The 14,532-nt window shown below is 46.5% G+C and overlaps 1 protein-coding gene across 4 annotated transcripts in view; it reads left to right on the top strand.

Annotated features, from left to right (window-relative positions):
• The first annotated feature begins 13,793 nt into the window (after nt 1–13,793).
• The window catches only part of IFT88 (intraflagellar transport 88), a 61,424-nt gene continuing 60,685 nt past the window's right edge, over nt 13,794–14,532 (top strand). For 3 of the 4 annotated variants that reach the window (XM_070380540.1, XM_070380539.1, XM_070380537.1), the window contains exon 1: nt 13,794–13,947. The gene's annotated coding sequence lies outside the window, so the exon portion shown is untranslated. The remainder of the gene's footprint in view (nt 13,948–14,532) is intronic. The other variant, XM_070380538.1, reaches the window with a different exon arrangement.

The following is a 14,532-nucleotide window of genomic DNA, read 5'->3' as shown; positions in this document are numbered from 1 at the left end:
GTTTTTTCTTTTTAATATGTATTTATTTATTTGGCTGTGTCAGGTCTTAGTTGTGTTATGCGGGATCTTTGTTGCAAGGCACAGACTCTCTGGTTGTGGCATGCAGGCTCCGTAGTTGGCCCCTGTCACCACCACCTTCTCCTTGCTTTGCCCCATAATGAACCTTGTCTGCTACAAGCTCCAGCCGTGTGGAATTGTTTGGCCTCACTTGCCTTCAGTAATACAGGGAGGGCAGATGGGCCTGGGGGATGGGGGGAGCCCCACTGCTCCTAGGGGGTCCTCCTGCTCCGCAGCCACGGAGCACCCTATCTCCCCAACTTGGGCCACATTGGACTCCAACGTAACAGCCATCTCCTGGCTTCTATTCAATCCGTGACTTTTTCCTAGCTCCTTAGATTCCTCAGAAGGAGTCAAATCAGTTCAGTTCAGTTCAGTCACTCAGTCGTGTCCAACTCTTTGTGACCCATGGACTGCAGCACGCCAGGCCTCTCTGTCCATCACCAACTCCCAGAGTTTACTCAAACTCATGTCCATCATGTCAGTGATGCCATCCAACCATCTCACCCTCTGTCATCCCCTTCTCCTCCTGCCTTCAATCTTTCCCAGCATCAGGGTCTTTTCCAATGAGTCACCTCTTCACATCAGGTGGCCAAAGTATTGGAGTTTCAGCTTCAACATCAGTCCTTCCAATGAACAACCAGGACTGATCTCCTTTAGGATGGACTGGTTGGATCTCCTTGCAGTCCAAGGGACTCTCAAGAGTCTTCTCCAATACCACAGTTCAAAAGGAGTCAAATACTCTTCCTCTATCTCCCAACTCTCAGTTCTCTGAGTGGTCTCTTTCTGTCCACTTTTCCCTCTGTCCACCCACAGTCCTCGTGGCAGGTAGAAGAGCACAAATGGCTTCTCACCCCCACCCCCACCATCCCTCCTCCGCCTCCTTTGAGTCCAGCTCCCATCCTTTACCCCAAGGTTAGTTAGGGAACCAAAGATCTAAACTCTCCTGACAGCTTACTCTGGAAAAAGTGATCTGTGGTGAGGATTAGGGTTAGTTAGCAATTCACCTTTAAAAATCTGATGTCTTAGAGTACTGACTGTAATTCCCAACGTAACATCTTGCTATGAAGACCACAGTTACAGGTCAGCATCAGAAAGGCTCACAGTCAGCTGTTGGGGCTCCAGAGTTGGCCTGCAAGGGCTTCCGTCTCAGATTCTCCATTCCATACTGTGTGATCTGGACCAGTTCATTCATTCCTCAAAACTTAATTTCGTTTTCTTTTTTGCCACACTGTGTGGCTTGTGGGATATTGCTTCCCTGACCAGGGATTGCACCTGTGCCCTCGGCAGTGAGAACATGGAGTCCTATGTTCAGACCACTGGACCACCAGGGAAATCCAAAACTTAGTTTCTTCCCCAGTAGAACGGGCACGATAAGAGCTCACTCTGAAGGTGGTTACTGTATTCATTGACGTAATGCCTTTTAAAACACGGGCAGTGTTGGCTGACGTGTGTCCACACAGTTCTCCATGGCAGGTCTGCTGTGTACTTTCCCCATGGCCCTTGGAGCCTCCTTGCAGAGCTGGGAAGTCATTCTACCCTCACCCCAACAGAGCGCCCAGGACTCCCAGAGGCTGAGGGAGATACTGAGAATCTTGGATCAGAACTTTTCTTTCCAGTTAAGGTGCCCTGAGTTTTATATTTATCCTAAGATTGAATAGTGTTTCTCAAAAGATTTGAAATTTGAATTTCAACTCTGAATTTATAACCTCAGGAACAGTCTCCAGGAACATCCAAAGGAATTGCAAGATCCATGCAAAAAAAAAGTACCTCAAAATTAAAGATTCCTCTCTATTTCCATAAATCACATTTATACCCATGGTCCCATGAGGCCCAGGAAAGCTTAAACTATGCTATATTATCCATACTATATAGCACGTGTAATATATTGAAACTGTTATCTTAACAAGGAGTCGACATTTTAGAAGCTAGAATTTCAAAATATACCCTAGATAATTCTTTTTCCTTTTCTACACCTATTAAGCTGCATTAGTTCATTTTCACCAATAATAGAGGGCTGACTTTATACAGGACCTTGAGCTATTTCACATCCTGAAAGATGATGCTGTGAAAGTGCTGCACTCAATATCCCAGCAAATTTGGAAAACTCAGCAGTGGCCACAGGACTGGAAAAGGTTAGATTTCATTCCGATCCCAAAGAAAGGCAATGCCAAAGAATGCTCAAACTACTGCACAATTGCACTCATCTCACACACTAGTAAAGTAATGCTCAAAATTCTCCAAGCCAGGCTTCAGCAATACGTGAACCGTGAACTTCCTGATGTTCAAGCTGGTTTTAGAAAAGGCAGAGGAACCAGAGATCAAATTGCCAACATCTGCTGGATCATGGAAAAAGCAAGAGAGTTCCAGAAAAACATCTATTTCTACTTTATTGACTATGCCAAAGCCTTTGACTGTGTGGATCACAATAAACTGGGGGAAATTCTGAAAGAGATGGGAATACCAGACCACCTGATCTGCCTCTTGAGAAATCTGTATGCAGGTCAGGAAGCAACAGTTAGAACTGGACATGGAACAAAAGACTGGTTCCAAATAGGAAAAGGAGTACGTCAAGGCTGCATATTGTCACCCTGCTTATTTAATTTATATGCAGAGTACATCATGAGAAACGCTGGACTGGAAGAAGCACAAGCTGGAATCAAGATTGCTGGGAGAAATATCAATAACCTCAGATATGCAGATGACACCACCCTTATGGCAGAAAGTGAAGAGGAACTCAAAAGCCTCTTGATGAAAGTGAAAGTGGAGAGTGAAAAAGTTGGCTTAAAGCTCAACATTCAGAAAACGAAGATCATGGCATCTGATCCCATCACTTCATGGGAAATAGATGGGAAAACAATGGAAATAGTGTCAGACTTTATTTCTGGGGGCTCCAAAATCACTGCAGATGGTGATTGCAGCCATGAAATTAAAAGACGCTTACTCCTTGGAAGGAAAGTTATGTCCAACCTAGATAGCATATTCAAAAGCAGAGACATTACTTTGCCAACAAAGGTCCGTCTAGTCAAGGCTATGGTTTTTCCTGTGGTCATGTATGGATGTGAGAGTTGGACTGTGAAGAAGGCTGAGCGCCGAAGAATTGATGCTTTTGAACTGTGGTGTTGGAGAAGACTCTTGAGAGTCCCTTGGACTGCAAGGAGACCCAACCAGTCCATCCTAAAGGAGATCAGCCCCGGGATTTCTTTGGAAGGAATGATGCTAAAGCTGAAACTCCAGTACTTTGGCCACCTCATGAGAAGAGGTGACTCATTGGAAAAGACTCTGATGTTGGAAGGGATTGGGGGCAGGAGGAGAAGGGGACGACAGAAGATGAGATGGCTGGATGGCATCACTGACTCGATGGACATGAGTCTGAGTGAACTCCGGGAGTTGGTGATGGACAGGGAGGCCTGGCGTGCTACGATTCCCGGGGTTGCAAAGAGTCGGACACGACTGAGCGGCTGAACTGAACTGAGAGCAAGTAATGAGCTATTTCACACCTTTGTGTAAGTGAGAAAAAGACACTTCCTCCTCAGGATACTATATTCCCATCTGCTTAAAATTGTCATGCTACATTGATTTTTTAGAACAAGATAGTTTATTGCCATCTTCTGGGAAATCATTTTTATTATTATTATATTTCCTGCTTATTTAACTTATATACAGAGTACATCATGAGAAATGCTGGGCTGGATGAAGCACAAGCTGGAATCAAGATTGCCAGGAGAAATAGCAATAACCTCAGATATGCAGATGACACCACCCTATGGCAGAAAGTGAAGAACTAAAGAGCCTCTTGATGAAAGTAAAAGAGGAGAGTGAAAGAGTTGGCTTAAAGCTCAACATTCAGAAAACTAAGATCATGGCATCCGGTCCCATCACTTCATGGCAAATAGATGGGGAAACAGTGGAAACAGTCGCTGACTTTATTTTTTGGGGCTCCAAAATCACTGCAGATGGTGATTGCAGCCATGAAATTAAAAGATGCTTGCTCCTTGGAAGGAAAGTTATGACCAACCTGCTGTTGCTGCTACTGCTAATTCCCTTCAGTTGTGTCTGACTCTGTGCGACCCCATAGACAGCAGCCCACCAGGCTTCCCCGTCCCTGGGATTCTCCAGGCAAGAACACTGGAGAGGGTTGCCATTTCCTTCTCCTAGACAGCGTATTAAAAAGCAGAGACATTACTTTGTGAACAAAGGTCCATCTAGTCAAGGCTATGGTTTTCTAGTGGTCATATATGGATGTGAGAGTTGGAGTATAAAGAAAGCTGAGCGCCAAAGAATTGATGCTTTTGAACTGTGGTGTTGGAGAAGACTGTTGAGAGTCCCTTGGACTGCAAGGAGATCCAACCAGTCCATCCTAAAGGAGATCAGTCCTGGGTGTTCATTGGAAGGACTGATGTTGAAGCTGAAGCTCCAATACTTTGGCCACCTGATGTGAAGAGGTGACTCATTGGAAAAGACCCTGATGCTGGGAAAGATTGAAGTCAGGAGGAGAAGGGGATGACAGATGATGAGATGGTTGGGGCATCACCGTCTCAATGGACATGGGTTTGGGTGGACTCTGGGAGTTGGTGATGGACAGGGAGGCCTGGTGTGCTGTTGGCAGAAAGTCATACACAAAGAGTGACTATGAAAGAGAGAGTGATAAGCACCAGAATCTGAAAGCCCAATATTCGAAAACTAAGATCATTGGCATCCGTCCCATCACTGGCAAATCAGATGTGAACAGGCTGTGAAACAGTCGCTGACATTTTGGGGGCTCCAAAATCACTGCAGATGGTGATTGCTGTCTGAAATTAAAAGATCCTTGTCAGAAAGGTATGACCAACCTGCTGTTGCTGCTACCATTATAATCCTTGAGTTGTTTCTGAATGATTTCTGAGTTTACCCAGACAGATGTCAGCCAAGGCTTCCCGTCCTGGGATTCTCCAGGCAAGAACACTGGAGAGGGTTGCCATTTCCTTCTCTAGTATTAAAAGCAGAGACAACTGAAGATGTGAACAAAGGTCCATCTAGTCAAGGCTATGGTTTTCTAGTGGTCATATATGGATGTGAGAGTTGGAGTATAAAGAAAGCTGAGCGCCAAAGAATTGATGCTTTTGAACTGTGGTGTTGGAGAAGACTGTTGAGAGTCCCTTGGACTGCAAGGAGATCCAACCAGTCCATCCTAAAGGAGATCAGTCCTGGGTGTTCATTGGAAGGACTGATGTTGAAGCTGAAGCTCCAATACTTTGGCCACCTGATGTGAAGAGGTGACTCATTGGAAAAGACCCTGATGCTGGGAAAGATTGAAGTCAGGAGGAGAAGGGGATGACAGATGATGAGATGGTTGGGGCATCACCGTCTCAATGGACATGGGTTTGGGTGGACTCTGGGAGTTGGTGATGGACAGGGAGGCCTGGTGTGCTGTGGTTCACGTGGTTGCAAAGAGTCATACACAACTGAGTGACTGAACTGAACTGACTGAACTGATAAGCACCAAATCTGTGATACCCAATATGCGATGTGTTCCCTCCTTGTGCAGTGCCCAGCCTGTATAATCATATGTGACAGAGGCTGTGAGGAGTAAAATATTGTCTAGGGAAATTCATGTGCTTGATAGTAGCTCTGTCTGGAGAGATTGTAACTCCTTGTCAGAAAGGTAGGATTTCATAACCATTATAATCACTATGACTTGTTTCCAAATGATTTCTGAGTTTACCCAGAGAAGATGTCATTCAAGGATTTTATCTTTGTCTGGGCTCAGGATTCTGGGGGTGGCAGGAGGCTCAGAAAACTGAAGATAAGGGGCTCAATCAATTAGGACCCTCACCCTGAGTGACCCTTGACTTTACTGGGGTTTTAGAGAAAGTCCTTTATCTCCATTCCAAAGGCATTACTGGATAGAGACACATTTGCAATAAAAAAGAGAGATTCCTATTGCGTTTTGGCTCAGTTCAACAATTCTATGTACAAGCCACCTCAAAGAGACAAAAGCCTGGGAATTACCTGGTCGTCCAGTGGTTTGGACTCAGAGCTCCCACTGCCCTGTCCTGGTTCAATCTCTGGTCAGGGAATTAAGATCCCACAAGTTGCATGGCTTAAAACACACACACACACACACACACAAAACCATCTTCCCCCTAATCGCTCCCACGTCCCCCTGGAATTAAACAAACTCACCCAAAACATGAACCAAATGAATGTGATGACTAACGATGTTTCTGTAAAGTGATATTTGTTCTTCACACGGAGAATTTTGAAGAGCACGCATCAATGTGACAGTAATTCATTTCTCAACATTCTGTACTGTATTGTTATGGGTATTTAGCAGAATTTACTGACCAGGTCACTGATGATACTTTAGGCCATGTTCTGGGCTTACAAACATCTGTAGTTTATTCCAGTTGATCCTGGTGGTGCGTGAGGTGAGTTTAATGATCTCTGCATCCTGTACAGGTACAGAGTCTATGGGCAGGTCCTCCTGTGATGATGGAAAAGTTCTGCACATGTGTCTCCAGTACACACCTGCTGAATGCAGCCAGTGAGACTAAGGAACTAAACTTTATATTTGATTTAATGCTGCTTACCCATCCTGCTCTATCTTACAGGAATGCCTTATTTCTCAAGACTCTCCTACATTTGAACGAATGAATGAAAGAATGAACAAATGTTACTATTAAACCCTGAACACAACTGACACAGAGCAATGAAAATATTTATGCTGACAATAGAAAGCACTTAATTTCACTATTTCAGGTCATTAAAAATACCCTTGTACAATATTCTAAAGGAGTTTTCGTTATTTGAGCATACTTGTGTTTGTGTGTGTGTGTGATTTTGGATGAGAGAATGAGTGTTTATTTTGGATTGGATAAAAAGTTATAGGTTTTTCTCCAGGCCACGTTCCAGCCTTCACTGATCCTACTTTGGAGCTAGAAAGCTAAATTCCCATCTGTTATTATGAAACTGACTTAATTACAGAGTCATGCAAGTAGAAAAAATCCACATGTTCTACTAGGGAATAAGGCTTTTTATAAGCAAGCTGTTATGCAAGCAGAAAGGGAAAGTCAAGGCAAAGGGAATTTACTTTGCACACATGCTGCACAAGCTGCCCTTTCAGAGCGGGGCCTTGGTGAAGCCTGAGCATCTTGGGTGCATGGCGTATGCAGCTCCAGCAAGGGCTTTCTGAAGAGACCCTCACCCTGGCCCACTTTGCTCCAAGCTCAGCCTGGACCACGGGGGCAGTGATCAGAGGCACCTCAGTTTGCCTTTAACTAGTTTCCATCCATAAATGTTTTCTGAACATTTATTATACTCAGTATAACTGGATGTGAATTATTAAATGTGTTTGAACTCAGATAAACAAGCTTTGTGCGTTAGATGAAAGAATGTGCATCTCCGAATATTTTATCGAAGCTGTCTGCAATCCTTTGCAAGTAAATATTTTTATCTGAGTATTTTTTTAACTTCCACTTTTTTCTCTCTGCCCCATTCCCCTATGTTAATCAACAATCTCCTTTCATACTGAACACGGATTTGTTACCTTAAATCTAGGGCACTCTACCGACTTAAAAGTGAGAGATTCATGTGAAGAAAAATCTTATTTTTGAATTTAAATATTAATACTAAGGAACTTTCCCTTAACAATAGTTATGTAGTTATTATATACACACACGTATACATATATATACACACATATATATATAGTTAGATGTGTGAGTGTGTGTGTAAGTGGCTTCAGTTGTGTCCAACTCTTTGTGACCCTACAGACTGTAGCCCACCAGGCTCCTCTGTCCATGGGATTCCCCCGGCAAGAATGCTGGAATGGGTTGCCATGCTCTCCTTCAGGAGATCTTGCCGACCCAGGGATTGAACCCACATTTCTTATGTCTCCTGCATTCTGGCAGGTTCTTTACCACTAGCACCACCTGAGAAGCCCCATAGTTACATAGGTAACTATGTAATGTCATGGTTTTTGGCAGTTATTATACTCAGTATAACTGGGTGTGAATTATTAAATGTGTTTGAACTCAGATAAATAAGCTTTGTGCATTAGATTAAAGAATGTGCATCTCTGAATATTTTATCGAAGCTGTCTGCAATCCTTTACAAGTAAATATTTTTATCTGAGTATTTTTTTAACTTCTAATTTTCTTTTTATACCACTTATTATTATACCACTTCAGTATTCTCACCTTGAGAACCTTGAGAACAGTTTGAAAAGGCAAAAAGATAGGACACTGAAAGAGGAACTCCCCAGGTTGGTAGGTGCCCAATATGCTACTGGAGATCAGTGGACAAATAACTCCAGAAAGAATGAAGGGATGGAGCCAAAGCAAAAACAACACCCAGTTGTGGATGTGACTGGTGATGGAAGCAAGGTCTGATGCTGTAAAGAGCAATATTGCATAGGAACCTGGAATGTTAGGTCCATGAATCAAGGCAAATTGGAAGTGGTCAAACAGGAGATGGCAAGAGTGAACGTTGACATCCTAGGAATCAGCGAACTAAAATGGTCTGGAATGGGTGAATTTAACTCAGATGACCATTATATCTACTACTGTGGGTAGGAATCCCTTAGAAGAAATGGGAGTAGCCATCATGGTCAACAAAAGAGTCCGAAATGCAGTACTTGGATGCAATCTCAAACACAACAGAATGATCTCGGTTCATTTCCAAGGCAAACCATTCAATAGCACAGTAAAAGGTTGCCATTTCCTTCTCCACCCCAACCCCTTTGATGAAAATAATCAATAAACAATTTATAATAGGAATAGAAAAGAGTTTTGTTTAAGCCAAGCTGGAAGACTATAACCTAGGAGACACAGATTCAAGAAGCATCTGTGGGCAGGTGATGGTTATAGGCACAACCTGAAGTGTCTCACACTGCCTTGTATATTACCTCTTGATATCAACCAGTTAATGAGCCTGGTTTCTGTGGTGTGAATGGACAGAGGGTAATTCACAGTCCGATGTCCATTTATTTTAGAACAGATTGAAATTATTGGCAGGTTCAAGTTAATTTGTAACTTCCATGTAAGAAATCTTTTGAGCCTAGCACAAACCGTCCACCCAGAATTTAGGGTCTAACAATCCTCCCCAAAGGCCCTGAGGTTGACTTCTCCGGCCTTGGCTGGTGCCAGTTAGAGAAGCAGTGCTTTCCATGTTAAGAAATATGACTCTCACTGATGTGGCTCTGGAGGGAGGCAGCATAGGACATTCAATGCAGAATATGCAAAATTAGGCCTACTCAATCCTTCTCTTGCACATTTCAACCCAAAGAGAACCCCTGGTCAAACGCCCTGTGGAATATAGGTTAGTAATATGTCTTACAAACAGTAAAAGATTTAAAAGAGTACATGGAACTTCAGTGACTGTATTTTCATGACATTGAGTGGTGACTATCCCCTTAATAAGTATTAAAAAGGATGATAAGCTTTATTGGTCGTGTTGTTAACCTCAGGAAAGACTTGGTCTCAGTTATTTAAAAGATGAGAGAAAAAAAATTTCGATTTACATTTTCAGGCTAATTGGCTTCTAACTTTTATGGTTAAATAAATTGCCACGATAATTTTAAATATTTAACAGGCAATCACTGCATTTCATGGTATTTTTCTGGGCAGAAGAGGTGAAAGGTCTTCACAGTGCCTAATAAATTACTTATTAGATAAACTAAGTGTTGCCAAGCTGGAGTGGGAACCCAGTGGTGATAACACCTGTACTTTATTTAAGTACACCCAGTGGTGTACTTAAATAAACTTTTATGAATAAACAGTAACTATAAAACTGTTATGAGGGACTTCCCTGGTGGTCCAGTGGTTAGGAATCCACCTTACAATGCAAGGGTCACAGATTTGATCCCTGGGCAGGGAGGATCCCACATGCTGCAAAGCAGCTACGCCCGTGTGCCACAGCTGCTAAAGCCTGCACACCTAGAGCCCGTGCTCTGCAACAAGAGAAGCCACCACGATGAGAAGCCAGCACCCCACAACTAGAGAGTAGCTTCCTCTTGCTTCAGCTAGAGAAATCCCATGCAGCAATGAAGACCCAGAACAGCCAAAAAATAAATAAATATATAAATCTTAAAAAAAAAAAAAAAAGACCTGTTATGAGCTCTGATACTGGTAGATCCACAGGGCCTCACATACACCAGGTGTTATGGACCAAATCCTGTCCCCCAAATTCAAATGTGGAAGCTCCACCCCCAGGATCCCAGAATGGGACAGTATTTGGAGACAGGGCCTTTAAGGAGGGATTAAGGAGGGCCTAAAAGGAGGCCCTGAGTGCAGGACTTAATCCAATCTGACTGGTGTCCTCATTTTTACTTATTTATATTTTGGCCACACAGTGCGGCCTGTGGGATCTTAGTTCCCTAACCAGGGATCAAACCTGTGCCTCCTGCATTGGAAGCGCAGAGTCTTAACCACTGGACCACCGAGGAATTCCTAGCATTTGACTTAAACACAGCCAACTTGTGTTCTCATCTGGGGCTTTGACCCAGGAGGGAGGCAAATAAAGGACAGGATGATTAGAAATGGTCCACAGGGGCTGGAACGAAACCAGGGCCCAGTGGGAAAGCAGGACATGCCAGAGCCCAGAGCACAGCTGTGTGACCACACATCCACCCGCAAGAAGGCAGGTCTCATGGTACGGAGCCAGCAGGAACCCACAGCAGCAGACTAAGTGGGGTGGCCAATTTGTTCTGCTTTTCCTGGGATTTTCCTAGCTTGACACTTGAAAATCCCACACAGGTCCTGAGCAGACAGTGAGGGCAAGTCACGGCTTTGGCCACTCTCTTCTGGGGGATGGTTTTGGCTGGGTCTTACTGCCTGATCCGCTGTTGTTTGTCCAAACCTTGCTCCTTAGCTTCTCCGACAATTCCGAGTCACCTGATACCTTTCCAAAAAATTCCTTTTCTGCTTCAGTTAGCAACAATTGATTTTTCTTGGCTGCAACAAAGAATCCTGAGTCCTGACCCCTGAAGGGCCTTAGACTTTGTTCACAGGTCAAGGCCAGGAGGGACAGAGGGCTCCAGAAGGTTCTGAGCAGAGAGCGATGTGATCAGATTTTCACTGCAGGATGATCATGTGGAGAACAGACGGAGTGACAGCGAGAGAAGATGGGAGTGAAGAGGCAGTGGGGAGAGTCAGGGGTTAAGGAAACTGGGCAGCATGACACGGTTACCTGGCCTCTGGGTGGGAGGGGACAGACACGAGAATCTGTTCTCTCTGGAGCTTATATTTTAGTAACACAAGTTATGTGACCTTAGCATGTTGTCTGGCGATGTAGGCATGTGCTTAATAAGTAGTAGCTTCATGACAACATTTGAAACGAAAGAGATGATCCTGCACACTCTGGCAAGTAACAGTATTGTGCTTAAAGGGTGACCAAGTTGAAACGAACTTGAATCTGTTTCTGATTTAAAACAAAACAAAGACAATTGAGGGAGCTGGAAATTTACAGTCGGGAGATCTAAAGACATAATGAAAATGGAAACACAGCGACTTGGGGGCTCTGCAGTGTTCAGCAATTAATTCACCAAACACGCCGTGAGCAGCGGCTTGAGCCAGGCACAGATACTCTCAAGAGCGCCTCCCAGCTGATGAGCTTAGCTGGTGTGTGACTGCGGCAGAAAGCACCAGCTCAGGGACAGGAGCTTACTGTTCACTGCCAGCGAGAGCCTCGACTTCATGCCCCCTCAGCCCACTTGCCTCCTGAGTCCCAAGGGGGTAGCCCAGTGCTGCTGCACAGGCAGTGAGTTTGTGTCACAGCTGCTGCTGCTGCTAAGTCGCTTCAGTCGTGTCCGACTCTGTGCAACCCCATAGACGGCAGCCCATCAGGCTCCACTGTCCCTGGGATTCTCCAGGCAAGAACACTGGAGTGGGTTGCCATTTCCTTCTCCAATGCATTAAAGTGAAAAGTGAAAGTGAAGTCATTCAGTCGTGTCCAACTCTTCGAGGTGGGTGGGCCTCGTCCAATCAGTTGAAAGACCTAAGAGGAAAGACTGACATCTCCAGGGAATGTGGGAGTCCTGCTTCCAGCTGCCTTCAGACTCAGCCACAACATCAGTTCTGCCCTGGGCCTCCAGCTGCTCCCATAACCTCAGAGTGGATTCCTTAAAGTCATTTCTCTCCCACTCAGTCTCTATGGAGACTGTATTTTGAAAGAATTTTGTACAGGAAGGGCTTCCCAGGTGGCAGAGTGAAAAAGGACCCGCCTACAATGCAGGGAGATGCAGGTTTGTTCTCTGGGTTGGGACAATCCCCTGGAGAGGTAAATAGCAACCCATCCCAGTATTCTTGCCTGGACAATCCTATGGACAGAGGAGCCCATGAGGTCGGGAAGAGTTGGACATGACTGAGCACGCACACACGCATGCACTGGAAGACAGATCATTTCCTCCCTCCAGTGCAAAAGGCAGGTTGGGCTCTCTGGCACAGTAGAGATAATGTCTGCCTCCAGGGCAAACGCTGAGCCCCGTGCTGGCCTATAGTTCATCACAAGACTGAGGTTTCCTCCGTTTAGGGTCCTTTAGCTGTGGCACACGGAGAAGGCAATGGCACCCACACCCACGTTATGGAGGATAATCTGCTTTATTCAAAGTCTACTGACCTGCCAGGACACCTAAAAAACACCTTCACAGCAACAACTTGACTGGTGTTTGACAAAAAACTGGGTACCATAGTCTAGCTGAAAATTACAGTAACCATCACAATGGTCCAGAACAGAAACAAGACACTCATGGAGAACTGTCTCCCCACATGTACTTAAAGTCTGTTGTTGCTCAGTCGGTCAGTTGTGTCTGACTCTTTGTGACCCCACTGACTGCAGCACACCAGGCTCCTCTGTCCTCCACAATCTCCTGGAGTTGGCTCAAACTCATGTATTGAGACGGTGATGCCATCCAACCATCTCATTCTCCACTGCCCGCTTCTCCTTTTGCCCTCAATCTTTCCCAGCATCAAGATCTTTTCCAATGAGTCGGCTTTTTTCATTAGGTGGCCAAAGTATTGGAGCTTCAGCTTCAGCATCAGTCCTTCCAGTGATTATTCAGGGTTGATTTCCTTTAGGATTGACTGGTTTCATCTCCTTGCAGTCCAATGGACTCTCAAGAGTCTTCTCCAGCACAATTCAAACTTTAAAACTTAAAGTTTAAAAGTCACTAATTACTGGTGTCTTTAGACGCCTCCTTGCCGATTTATTTTAAGTAGGAGAAACTTTAATGATGTGAACCAGTTATTAAGTCCACTCCTCATTCTCTTGCTGAGCATCACACTGAGGTGATGGGCATTATGGCCTTGGGCTGACTCAGGCCACCCCCGAGGTGTCCAGGGCAGGAACACACAAGACAGGACCACGAGGTGCGGGAGGCCCCCAAGAGCCTCCCGGGCTCCAGCTGGTTCTGCAAGGAGAACCGCAGGGTGGGGCTGGGGGTGAGTCCAGACAGCCAGCGCGGCCCTGACGCGCTTTCAGGACCCACGGGCTAGTGCCGCAGCCACCGGAGCTTTCCACAGCAACTAGCACCACCCGCCGGTGACCCGGCCTCCGGCTGAGTTCATCAGGATCTAGAAGACTGTGGCTTCCTTGCCTTCCGGTTCCCCGTGCCGGATTCCGCCATCCCCGCCGCCTCGCTAGGACCGCCTCTGTGCGGCCCCTCCTCCTGCCCACTTCCACGGGACCGGCCCCGCCCCGCCATCCAGGCCCCGCCTCAGGCCCCGCCCCCGCCCTCCAGGCCTGTCTCTCTTGCTCTAAAGGCTCGGTCCCGCCCTCTCGCGGAGCACTGTGGGAGCGGCTTCCTTGGTTTCGCGCGTGGCAACGCCGCGGACGCGCCGCTCTCTGAAGAGTCCCGCCAAGGCCGCACCAGCCCCGCCGCGCTCGCGGTCGCCCTCCTCCACTCGCGGCGAGGTAGGGGAGGGCCCAGGGGCGGCGCGGGTACCAGGCGCCCTCTGAGGGGGCCGTGGAGGTGGGACACGGGAGGGGGCTCTGCCCTTCCCCCACCCCGCGCGGCCCTAAACCCCTCACCGCGAGTTCGTGACCGGAAGTTCTGAAATTCCCGGGAAGGCTCGGCGGGTGAGAGAGGCGCGAGCTCGGGCTCCCCTCACAGAGGTGGGCGCCCCCAGGCCGGAGTCGGCCCCCACCTCTGGGCGGCTGGCTGTCTGGTGCCGACCCCGGGGGACCCGGTCGGGACGGGGGCCCCGGGGGGACTTCCCGCGCTGAGTCCAGGAGGCGCCGTCCCGGGAGCTGCCTTTGCACCGGGCCTTGGTGGAGCTCGACCGCCTCACCTGGGCGCCTCACCTTTCCCCACTCGCACTCTCTGCATTTGTTCCCACCGTGTCGGTTTAGCCCGAGTTTCTCATAGATGAACTTTTTTGGTCTGGTTAGCTCAGATGAAAGGATCTCCAGTTGTAAAGCGGCTTGTTTTGCTGACAGACGTGTAAACTAAATTGACTTAAGTGGGGCTTGTAATCAGGAGGTTCTCCTTGAGCACAG

Source organism: Bos mutus, chromosome 12 (assembly GCF_027580195.1).
Source record: "Bos mutus isolate GX-2022 chromosome 12, NWIPB_WYAK_1.1, whole genome shotgun sequence".
Taxonomy (NCBI): domain Eukaryota; kingdom Metazoa; phylum Chordata; class Mammalia; order Artiodactyla; family Bovidae; genus Bos; species Bos mutus.
The sequence above is the reverse complement of the archived record's forward strand: the minus strand, read 5'-3'. Positions and strand labels throughout refer to the sequence as shown.